The following is a 12,376-nucleotide window of genomic DNA, read 5'->3' as shown; positions in this document are numbered from 1 at the left end:
CTGAAGAGACTGGGCTTTTGAGCATTGTTGGAACTGTAAGACTTTGAGGACATTTGAATGTAATATATACTGCAGTTTGAAACTACAATCACTGGCTCATCGAATCAAACACTCTATCTCTCTATCTCTCTGTCAGTGAAACTGCTTTAGGAGTTTGTCAGAATTTTGAAATAGTGTCTACTGCGAGGCCAGGGGCCACAGGCAGGTTCAGCAGCCTTTGTCAGGATTCCTCCACTGGGAATGACTCTGCCCTTGTTTAACCTTAAAAATATTTATTTTATTATTTTTCCTTTTACTAAAATAGAGTTTCTTCTCATGTGATATATCTAAATTGTGATTTCTTCTTCCTTTACTCCCCCAGTTCCTCCACACCTCTCCTCCTATTTGAATCCACACCCTTTCTGTTTCTCCATAGAAAATAAACAGATTTCTAAGGGCTAATAATATAAAGTAAAATAAAATAAGCAAAATAAGCTGAAACAAAAACTATCATATTGGAATTGAACAAAAAAAAGAATGAAAAAATTCAACAGAAGGTATAAGAGATAAGGACCTGCTCATCCACATCCTCAGGAACCCATAAAAATCACTAAACTGGAAGCCATAATATGTACGTACATAAAAGATCTGTAGAGTAAAATCAGAGATAAAAGAGAATATGTAAATATGTAAATCTGTCAAGCAAATTCATTCATTATTTAAAAATTTCCTTCATTCAAGGTTTTAGGACATGAACTAAACATAGATTTTTTTGCCAAAATGTAATATAAATAACCTCAATTATAATTTAAAGCTCGATTTTTTTCTTGTTACATCCTACAGCTTGAATGTACAGTCCACATTCTTATTTGGATTCTTTACTTCTGAATCCTACTAGAATAGTCATTACATTCTGTGGATTTTCAATTCTACATCATGAAATCATTCCACATTTGTGTAATAAAAATTTCAAATGTATGAGCAACTCAGCCTGGTTTATCATACCTGTGACCTCAGTACCACAACACTAATTTTCTCAATAGGTTTATTGTCTCATCACTGTTGCAATACTTTAAATAAGCAAGTTAGATAAGGAAATTTATTTTTGGCTCAGGTACTTAGGACAAACTATATGCCATAGTGGGGACGTTATAGAGCAGGTATGCGCTGAGAAGATACAGTCTACAACTGTAGGGAAGCCATGCTAGCAAGCATGTGAGAAGGTGGTATTCCATCATAATCAGAAAGTCATTCTGGCAGCCAACTGTATGGTGGCAGGCAACTGTACAATGGTAGGTGTGGTGTATAAAACTGTGTTAAACCTGTGCATTTTAAATGCCACTGAAAATAGAAAAGTGGGATTAGCTATACAACCCCTGATCTCAGGCCTTAATAATTTACTTCCTCTAAATAGAACCACCTTGTACACCTTCCCAAGGACTCTAAAAGAATATCACCAGCTGAGTGAAAAAAAAAAAAAAACCAAACAAACCAAAAAAATCAAACAGGCATGGCTATGAGTGAAACCTTGTATGTAAACAATTTATAATACTATTTGCATGGCTCATGTTTGTATATTGGCAGTTAAGCATGCATTAAGAAAATAGAAAATTTCATGTATGTTTAAGTCCTAAAAGATAAAATTAAAGCTAGTAATATCTTTTAGAGATTTTTAGTTTTTGTTTCATCTTCAAAAATGGCAAAAACTTTCTACATCAATTTTATCCTTTAGGAAAAGCTTCACTTGTACGTTTTAAACTTGTTTTCAGAACTAGATTTACTTCCTTTTTTTTTTTAATTTTATGTATGTGAGTGCACTGTAGCTGTCCTCAGACACACCAGAAGAGGGCATCAGATCTCATTACAGATGGTTGTGAGCCACCATGTGATTGCTGGGAATTGAACCCAAATCCTCTGGAAGAGCAGTCAGTGCTCTCAACCACTGAGCCATCTCCCCAGCTACTTACATTTTACTTCCTATATAAGGTTTTACATATCATAGTCCAAAATTTAAGAATAAGTTCATATTTTACCTGTCTATACTTTTTTTTAGTTTCTCAAGAAATATAGAAGGAATAAGACAAGTTTTCAGATTTAGTTTCACTACTGAACTGGAAACATCAAATGCATGAATGCCTTTCTTTGGGGATTATTTGGGTATTTTTGTGAGCCGGTGAATGAGCAGGCTAAAAATGCTTTCTGACACAGACATGGTAAAAAAAAAAAAAAAAAAAAAAAAAAGAAGCTGAAATTTTAATCTTCTGAAAGCACTTGCTTTTGCACCTATAAAATAAATTGATAATGTCCCTCATTTCTTGTAATGTCATTATTATTTTGGTTTATAGAGGCCGAGTATACATTTATGGGCTTATATATAATATTGTTACAGTAATGCTATGGTAGTACCCAAGCAGAACTCTATTAAAGTACCAGTGAATATGAGGCAAGATTACCTACAAATCTAAATTTAACTGTTAACAATTTACAAAAAAAAAAAAAAGAAAGTAAAATAAATAAAATGTAACCAGTGACATTTTGCAGCAGCTTAACAAAGGCAATTGGTGAAGTTTGAAAAATCACAGATAAACTTTAACATTCAGACACAGAGATTTACTCCTGTGTGTTCAATTGGAATACATGCAGGTTTTGTTTCATTTAGGTAATCTCATCTTTTTTAACCTAAACTATGCTTTTTTGATAAAATTGAAATGTTTTACAGGCCTTGACAGAATGACTTTGAGAATGACCAGAGAATAGAAAACTGTATTCAGATGACAGAAATACCTCCATATGCAAATTGTAATAATGAATTCAACAGCAAGCCAGTTATCTTTATGAAGATTATTATAAGAATATATCCTTGAAATGCCAAGAACAATTGACCATATTAAAACAGTAAGAATTAGGATCCCATGAAAATTCAATTCATGTTAATTGATCAACATTTCTGTTTATAGCTTCAGATATAACATAAACTAAATTAGATATTCTGTTACAAAGAGTTAAGAAGTCCTTAATGTGAGCAGTGAAGATCAAGTTGATAGTAGTAAGTCCTCAAAAACTCTGAGCTGATTGATAATAAGAGAAAATCTTAGAGCTACCACATATTAAATGTAGCTTGGAGGATACCTGACTTGTGATTTCAGAGAGCATACTTGCTTTAAGTGCCACATCACTTGTCTTTAACATCACTATAAAGCATCAAGAGAGCAGGAATTTTTAGATTATTGCCCATTTGAGCTAGAAAAGGTCAACAACCCTGCAGTCATGATGCAGGCTCTGCCTATTCCCTCTGGGAAAGTTTCCAACAGGAAAGTAAAAGTTTTTATTAGACCGAATATTGTAAGCATCAAATTAATTAAAGCAGACTTTAGAATATAATTTAAGCTATGAAAGGATTTACTTTTGCTTTTAGAATAATAAAGATAAATAACTGAGGGACAGAAAGGTGTGGTACTAAAGGGGAGTCAAAGCTCAAAAGTCATCCAGGAACTTTAGTCAGGTTAGCCAGTCACGTAATTGGACAGACATCAAAATGGCACTATAACTAGGAAAGGAAATGCCCATTGTGTTGAATGTGAATCTGTACATGTGGCTGAATTATCTTGCAGGATGTTTTCCTTCCTCATTTTATATGATTATCAAATGCCTTGATGAACATTATATTATATATCTTCATGTGTATGACACATGGGCTGGATATTATCAAGGTAGGAACCAAAGAGGGAAAAGTCAAGCTTGTCTGATCACTGCACACAAAAATACAGACACAAGGAGCTAGGGACACAAAAGTGAGAAGATATTAAGGTAGAATTTTCTAATTGCAGGTCTAAAAGGAACTGCTCAATTAGAAACAGTGGAATTACATATGGCTTGTGGTTCATTCAAAGGGTTCAAGTTGGGAGATGTCAAAAGATAGTGGTGTAATCTGTCCTAAGACCACCATGACATGAACATTTTAAAAATTCTCTTGTGTACTGTGTTTTCGAGTCATTAAAAATGTTATTCTTAAATCATGTAAAACATGAACGTAGCATAAAATATATGCTATTATGAACCTCTTATTGACTAGACTTAAATGTTTGGATTTTAAGGTAACATTCACACATTTAAATAGTTCTTTAAATAATCTGTATTTCTGTTGTCAAAGTATTTAAAAATAATGAAAGGATGCTAGTATCATAGATTGTAATTTACTAAATTGAGTAAATATTTCAGTGCACACTAGATGAATATACTACCTTGTCTGATTTCACCTTCATAACCTTTTAACACTTATTTAGTCATTTTGTTTTAATTTTTAACCATCAGCGACTTGGAATGTATGATATGAAAAAATGAAGATGTTTTGTCATTATTTTGTTTTTTTTTCTGATCTTATTTTTAAAGAAAGGATATTATTCTTATAGGGCAGCTCTGTATTTACAGATATTTCTTTTTTAGTTTATAACTAAATCAGGTCCTGTACTATTTGTTCTTACATATATGTCATAATGATTCTTTCCCTGTGATTACTCTGCAAACACAGATTTATCATACCTCACTCAGTGTATTAGTCAGGGTTCTCTAGAGTCACAGAACTTATGGAATGTCTCTCTATATTGAGGGAATTTATTGTGATGATTTATAGTCTGTAGTTCAACTAACCCAACAATGGTCAGCTGTGAAGGGGAAATCCAAAAATATAGTAGTTGCTCAGTCCTATAAGGCTAGTTGTTTCAGCTCGTCTTCCGAGAGAGTAGGTTCCAACAGATGTGCTAGCAAGTAAACACAAACAGAAGAGTGAATCTTCCTTCTTCCAATGTCCTTAGGTAAATTTCCAGCAGAAAGTGTGGCCCAGATTAAAGGCGTATACCAACATGCCTGGATCTGGAACTTGCTTTGGTTTGTCCCAAACTGACTTTGAACTCAGAGCTCTCCTTGCCTCAATATCCTTGGATTAAAGGCATGTACTACCTTGCCCGAACCTAAGCTTTTCATGGCCACTATGCCTCAAGATCTCTATGCCAAGTTTCAAGTCAGAAACTCGTGTCTTCCAGCCTCAAGGTCTGGATTACAGGTGAGCCCTCCAATTCAGGATTGTAATTCATTCCAGATATAGTCAAATTGACATCCAGAAACAGCCATTACACTCAGTTTTGAAATGCATTGCAGTCAATGAAGTAGGTAAAGTACATTTCATGGTTTTATAACATTTACACACAATAATTTTTAATAGAAGAGACCAAGAGCCTAAATTACCATTTACGTAGGAGTTTTCTTTCTTTATTTTTTCATACTTTATTATTGTTATCAATTATTTTATTTATTTAAATCCCTGTCTCCTCTCACAGAGTTCATTCCCCTATCTCTCCTCCCCTTTGCCTCAAAGAGGGTGTCCTCCTCTGGTCATCCTCCCTCCAGGGGGACATCAAGTCTCTTCAGAATTAGGCCCATTCTCTCCCACTGGGGTTAGAGAAGGCAGTTGGTCCTCTGATATATATATGTGCCCAGGGGCTTCAGATCAGCCTGTTTATGCTCTTTGGATGGGATCTTAGTCTTGACAGCTCCCAGGAGTACAGGTAAGTTGACATTGTTGGTCTTCCGATGGGGTTGCTATCCCCTTCAGTTCCTTCAATCCTTCTCCTAACTCTTTGGGAAGACCCAAGTGAGGCTACATATTTTATTTTTGTATTGAGTTTTATATATAATGCACCCTTATCACATTCCCTTTCTTTTCTCTGAGGTCAACTCTCCAAACCTCCTCCAAAAAAAGAAAAGAATATAAATAAAGTCTAATTTGTGTTGCCCATACACTCATTGGAGCATTGTCAAACTGCAAATAGCCAGTCCCTTTCCCTGCCCATCCAGCCACCAGAAGCCAGTAACTGTGCAGAGCCCATAAGCATCTTCATCATGTTTTTAAAGGACCCTCTTCAGTAACTTCTAATGGAAGAGACAAATGAGATAAATATAATCACTGAAAAGGAGGTGGTGACTGCTTAAACCTTAGGAAAGTTAAAGCCTCATAACCTTAAATTTGGATACGATAAAGAAAATTAAACATTTTGCATGTAGAATTCTAACATCATTTTAATATTACAAAAGGAGACGTAAAAATAAAATGAGCTTATCACATCAGCTTCTAAAATAGAAGCAAATTCCACAAAACTTCAAACAAGAGAAGCAAACTAAGAGATGTACACTACCAGGGAAATATTAGTGAGCTGAAGCTACAAAGTTCATTTAAAAGCACAACAGATATACTTTGGAGAATAAGCTTAATTGCTTATTGGCCAACTAGGCTGAAAGGACATCCTTCCATACAAAGACAAATGTATTCTCATAACTAAATGCCATTTGTGTGTGAGACAACATTTTTGGATGATTTGAAGTTTTGACTTCAGGGTAAAAGATAATAAAGCAGAGATGAGATAAACCTTTGCCTTATTACTGTTTCTTTAACTTGTACAAATACAAAATATTAAATATTGCTATTTCTCCTGATGAAATTTTAAAAGTCAGTATATCAAGATCTAAAAAAAGTGATAAGGTGTGGAATTTGGATGAGTTCATGTCTGGGTTCCTATGGTTTTCTTTCTTTTTTCCTATTGCTCATTTTAACCGGGGTCTAAAGAAACATTGCTAAGACTGTAATAAAGTATCTGGAAAGTAATGAAATTTTTCACATGAGTATGGTCTGGTGATGTCTCATCATATCTAATAAAAATGTAACATAGTATAATGTCCTGATGTAAAATGCTTGAGAAGGGAATAAGGATTGAAAACTTGATTGGACAGCACAATAAGATATGTTTACTAATAAAATATATAGGATTTATATGTCTATAAATATACAATATAATACTTGTGTAAATATATGATTCATAAGGCTCATCCCTTCCAGCTGACTGCCCACATTTCTATTAAACAAATTAGTAACACTTGATGCAGCAGGAGAAAGAGGTTCCAGGCTGCCTGAGACTTGAAGAACATTGGCATAGAATGATTTGTGCTTTGTTAGCTCAATGCCTGTATCTGTTCTCCAGACATTTTCGTGGGTTATGGACCTGAATTTGGCAGGACCACTGAGGGAAGGGGCCAGACAGTGAGTACAAAATTGTTGGAGATCATCAGCCTTAGTGAAGTAGAAAATGTTGTCTGAGTTCTACACTACTCAACAAAGGGAAAAATATAAAAATGGAGAAGCAAAACGACTTTTACTCTACTATCTATTATGTCTTATCTTACCCAAGAGTAATATCTAAGCAATGTAAAATATAAAGTCATACTGGTGTTAGGGATGTTGATAATATTATAATAGCAGAAATAGTGATTAAATATTGCCAGTACAGTCCAATGGAAAGACAAATGCTTCAGTTGATCATAGAATTCACAAGTGTTTTTGTTTGTTTGTTTGTTTTTACATCTATTTTGCCCAGATCTCTTACATCAATGTGGAATCTGATTATATATAACAGATTTAAATGCACTAGTCACTATTCATTATGGCTTATTAAAATTATGTTTGCTTTTAAGAGCTGTTCTTTTTACATTACCCAAAACTATATCAGTTAATATGATTTATTGATGTAGAACATATGACTATTGTTATTAATTATACTCTAAACATTAGTATTTCATCAGCAATGTATTTAGTGTTATTGCCAGGCTAATAGGAGAAAATATCACATGAGATTAATTGTCATATTTTTATTTCAATTATTTTCTGGCTCTGTAATAGCATGCAAAGCTTCCCTTACAAGAGTTTTGTTTGTTTATTAGTTTGTCTGTTTGTTTTTAATTCTATCTTACTTTCTATTTTACCTTTCAGGGGAGGTAGCAAAGGCAGAAGGCAAATATGAATGGAAGGACAGTTGAGCAAGATTGGGGAATATAATGTGAAATTCACAGAGAATCAGTAAAAAATATTAAAAAATAATGAGATTCTCACTGACAGATTAGTGTACATCCTGCTCCATCATCAAAGAAACTTCTTTTTATAGCAAGTGGAGACAATCAGAGAAAACCACAACTGGGTACACCTCAGATATCAACAGCTTGTTGGCAGCCCAGTTGCCATGGATACATTTGCAGCATGGCCCTGTGTTCATGGCTAAGTGTACATAACAGCAGAGGAGGCTGAAAAACTGTAAAACTCAGTATACCAGGAAGTCTGTTGTGAAACAATCTCTGCTAGAAATGACTATAAAAACAAGACCAGAAAAAAATAATAACAATATCAATGGGCTTGCTGACATAGAAGGTAAAAATCTCACAGGTTCTCATTACTAGCCAAAAAAACAAACAAACAAACAAACAAACAAAAAAAACCATGCAGGCAGGCAAACACAAGCATTTGCTATTGAAAAAAAATTAATCTTCCTCAGGGATGAGCCCTGTAATTTATTACCCACTAAAAAATAGTCATTCCTGAAATTACATATAAGCAAACATCAAGGGAAGATTCATTAGAATATATTTATATATTTTTGATCACTTACACATGTGTGTGTGTATGTGTGTGTAAAACAATAATAAATACAAACAGGCTAGAAGTTTGAGTGTTCAAGGAAGGTTATGGAAAAAGTTAGAAGGAACGGAATTGAGAGTGGTTGGGTAGAGGAAATAAATGTGGGAAGTGATAAATTATATATTTTTGATAAACTATATTTTAATTAAAATGAATAAAAATGACAAAATGGTTTATCAATAATTGAAAAATATTATCATTGTAAGTTTGTAGTAATATAACTTAGGTCTTCTCCATTTGTTTTGTTGATAAGAAATGCTTCCAAGTATTCTTCATGGAAAAGACAACATTGTGTACAGAAAGATACAAAATCAATCTTCCCATTTTCATCAAACTCAGGAAGTCTTTCTCTGTGATGTTTCACTGCATCTGATCACCATCTGAGTCTAGATGTATACAAAGGCTGCTGTACTTTTACCAGAGAGATGAGCCTATGAGGTTTTCTGATGCTCCTTTATAATAAGGATTCCATGCTAATTACATTCCTTGAAAAGCATGCCATTTTAGCAAAGTTGAAAATATTAATAGACCAAGAAACATGAAGAAGCAATGGCCCAGGAATGGAACATGGAATATTGTTTCCTGGCAGAGCTATGTGTTACTGAGAAACTATTTCTGTGCCTTTGAGACTGCACTGAAGATAGAAAAGTAACACAGTTGATGTTGGGTCATCCCTTTAAATAAAAAAATCTTTTTGCTTGAAAAAAAATGATATCATAGATATTGACAACAGAGAACATTTATCAAATCCTCCAGTGAACATGTTACTCAGAGGTCAGTGGAATGATTTTAATGTTGATATTAACTAAAGGGGTTCAAAGTATTAACACTCTTTCTAGGCATATTTGAATGCTAACTTTATGTATAGGTTATAATACACTAAAATTATTTTCATGAGTAGGCAAATTTAATTTCTTTAATTCTACTGCATTTCTTTCTTCTACTATTTAAAATATTGAAGTCGTGTCATGTATAACAAAAAAATTTTAAAGCAGTGTGTACTGAAATACTGAACTGAGCAAAAATGAAAACAGACAAACAAACAACAAAATTGGCCGATATTTCCTCTGAGAAGATCTTTGTGAAAAGTTAGTCTGACAGTGGTTGGCAAAATATCAGAGCAGTAGTTGTTTGAAAGATTTCTACTAGAATGTATGCAAGTGTGTCAACTTATATATCTCAAAAACATTCTTAACTTTGAGTCATGATGGTTAAACTAGAAAGACATAATGAATTGATAAAAAACTCAGTTGTAATATGTGAATATTTGCCATATTTTTATTTAAAATGAATTACTTGAAAAACACTCTAAATATGACATTATAACATAGGTCTATTTATGCTTGATTTATTAGTTTATGATTACTGATAACAAAGTGAAATTTGGTTAAATTCAGAAAGAGAATGTCTGTTTCACATGAATACTGAGGACATGGAGGTCTTTTATAGGCCTTTGTTTACTAGAACACTGGGGGTGAAGCTAGCATTATTAAGCTCATGGTCTAAAAGAATGAATTATGAGGAAGAAATCATGAGGCTTGATGATATCAAGGAGAAAACACAATAAACGTCTGAAATATTCCTTTCCAAATTACAGGTGCTTTATTTATCTTCTATGAAATAGTCAAAGAATGCCTGAAACTTCTTTTATTTGTAACAATTCTTTTTGGACATGAGGAATAATCTGTTTATATGATACTTTTTTCCAACTATTTTTTAAGCTGTTGTTTGTTAATGTCTAGAAGAAGTAGCCAGTCTTGACTTTTCAACTTCTGCTGCTTGACCCTACTTGAAAGTATATAGTAAAACAGAATTATGTTAGATTCTGATAACCCCAGCTCTGGTGATATATTCCCTCTGTCAGTATAAAATGTACAATGGATCCTTTGGCATACAAGGAGAGTACTGTGAGCAACAAATCTGAGAGTTTGATACTACCAAAAGAAAAGTGATCTCTACTCTTTCCAAGAAGTAAGGTAAGCAGCCATATTATGGAATGGAATATATATATATATATATATATATATATATATATATATATATATATACCTATAAATATATATTATAATTTACATTATAAATTATGTTCATTTAAATGGTAAACATATACACCATATACATATACATCATATGCATGTACAACATATACATACACATACACATACACACACATACATATAGAGAGAGTATATATTGGTGCGATTATGCATGCTTTCATCCCAGTGAATGAAAGTATTTGAAAGGCATAAAATGTTTCTTCCTTACTGATAAGTTGTGATACCATTAGGCCATTATAGTGAGACAAGAAGATCAGTATGTATGCTCTCATTTTTCAATTCTAACTAATGAATCCATGTATCTTTGGGTCACTAGAAAATTTCTATTTTTCTTTGATATATGGACCATTTTTGAGAGAAGATATATATATATATATATATATATATATATATACATATATATATGTGTGTATATATGTATATATATATATACATATAAGTATATGTATACATATATATATTTACATATATGTATATATATATATTTACATATATGTATATATATATATATGTGTGTGTGTGTGTGTGTGTATATCATATCATATATATACCACTCAGGTAGATGTTTCACTGGCCACAACCTCATTAAACTCACTGGGCTTCATGCAGAACTCAAGAAGATAATCACCAACTGACAGGTTGTAATAAGAAATTAGGGTGCCACTTCTAGCACATAATCCTAAAACTACTCTTTTGTAGCTCTAGAAGATACATTGCTACATTTTTATTATTGATAAATGTATATACTGCAATCTTTAAGATGGCACATACACACACTACATACATACACATATATGCACAGGCACTCACAAACACACTCCTAACACTGTGAGATAAACTATCCCCAAAATAGACTACCACTCTATCTTTTATATTTTTTATTGGATATTATATTTACATTTCAGATTTTATCCCCTTACCTCCACTACGCCTACTACCCAGGAACTTCCTATGCAATCCCCCCTCCTCATGCTTCTATGAGGATGTGGCCCCACCTATCCCCTCACTCCCACCTCCCCACCCTTGAATACCCCTCCCCACTCTGTGTTCAGGCTTCATGGGACCGAGGATCTCCTCTCCCACATATGTCCAACAAGGACATCCTCCCCTACATGTACAGATGGAGTCATGGGTCCCTCCCTATGTGCTCCCAGGCTGGTGGTTTAGACCCTGGGGAGCTCTGGTTGGTTGGTATTGTTGATCTCCTCATTGGGCTACAAATTTTTTCTGCTCCTTCAGTCTTCTCTCTAACTTCTCCATTGGGAAACCCTTGATCAGATCACTGCTTAGCTGTGAACATCTGTCTTTGAATGAGTCAAACTCTGGCAGACTTCTAAGGAAACAGCTAGGCTCTTGTCAGCATGCACTTCCTGCCATCCACATCAGCATCTACCTTTGGTGACTGTACATGGGATGCATAATGAGCTGGGATAGTATCCAGATGGCCCCTGCTTCAGTTTCTGTCCCACACTTTGTCTCCATATTTGCTCCCTTAAGTATTTTTATTACTCCTTCTAAGTAGGACTGAAGTATCCACACCTGGTCTTCCTTCTTCATGAGCTTCATGTGGTCTATGACTTAAGTTTTGGCTATTCCAAGCTTTTGGGATAATATCCATTTATCAGTGAGTAAATATCCTGTGTGTTCTTTTGTGATTGGGTTAACTCACTCAGGATGATATTTTCTAGTTCCATCCATTTACCTAAGAATTTCTCGAATTCATTATTTTTAATAACTGAGTAATACTCCATTGTGTAAATGTACCACATTTTTGGTATCCATTCCTCTCTTGAAGGGCATCTGGGTTCTTTCAAGCTTCTGGCTATTA

The sequence above is a fragment of the Arvicanthis niloticus genome, chromosome 17, assembly GCF_011762505.2.
Source record: "Arvicanthis niloticus isolate mArvNil1 chromosome 17, mArvNil1.pat.X, whole genome shotgun sequence".
In the NCBI taxonomy this organism is placed as follows: Eukaryota; Metazoa; Chordata; class Mammalia; order Rodentia; family Muridae; genus Arvicanthis; species Arvicanthis niloticus.
This window is presented reverse-complemented; position numbering follows the sequence as displayed.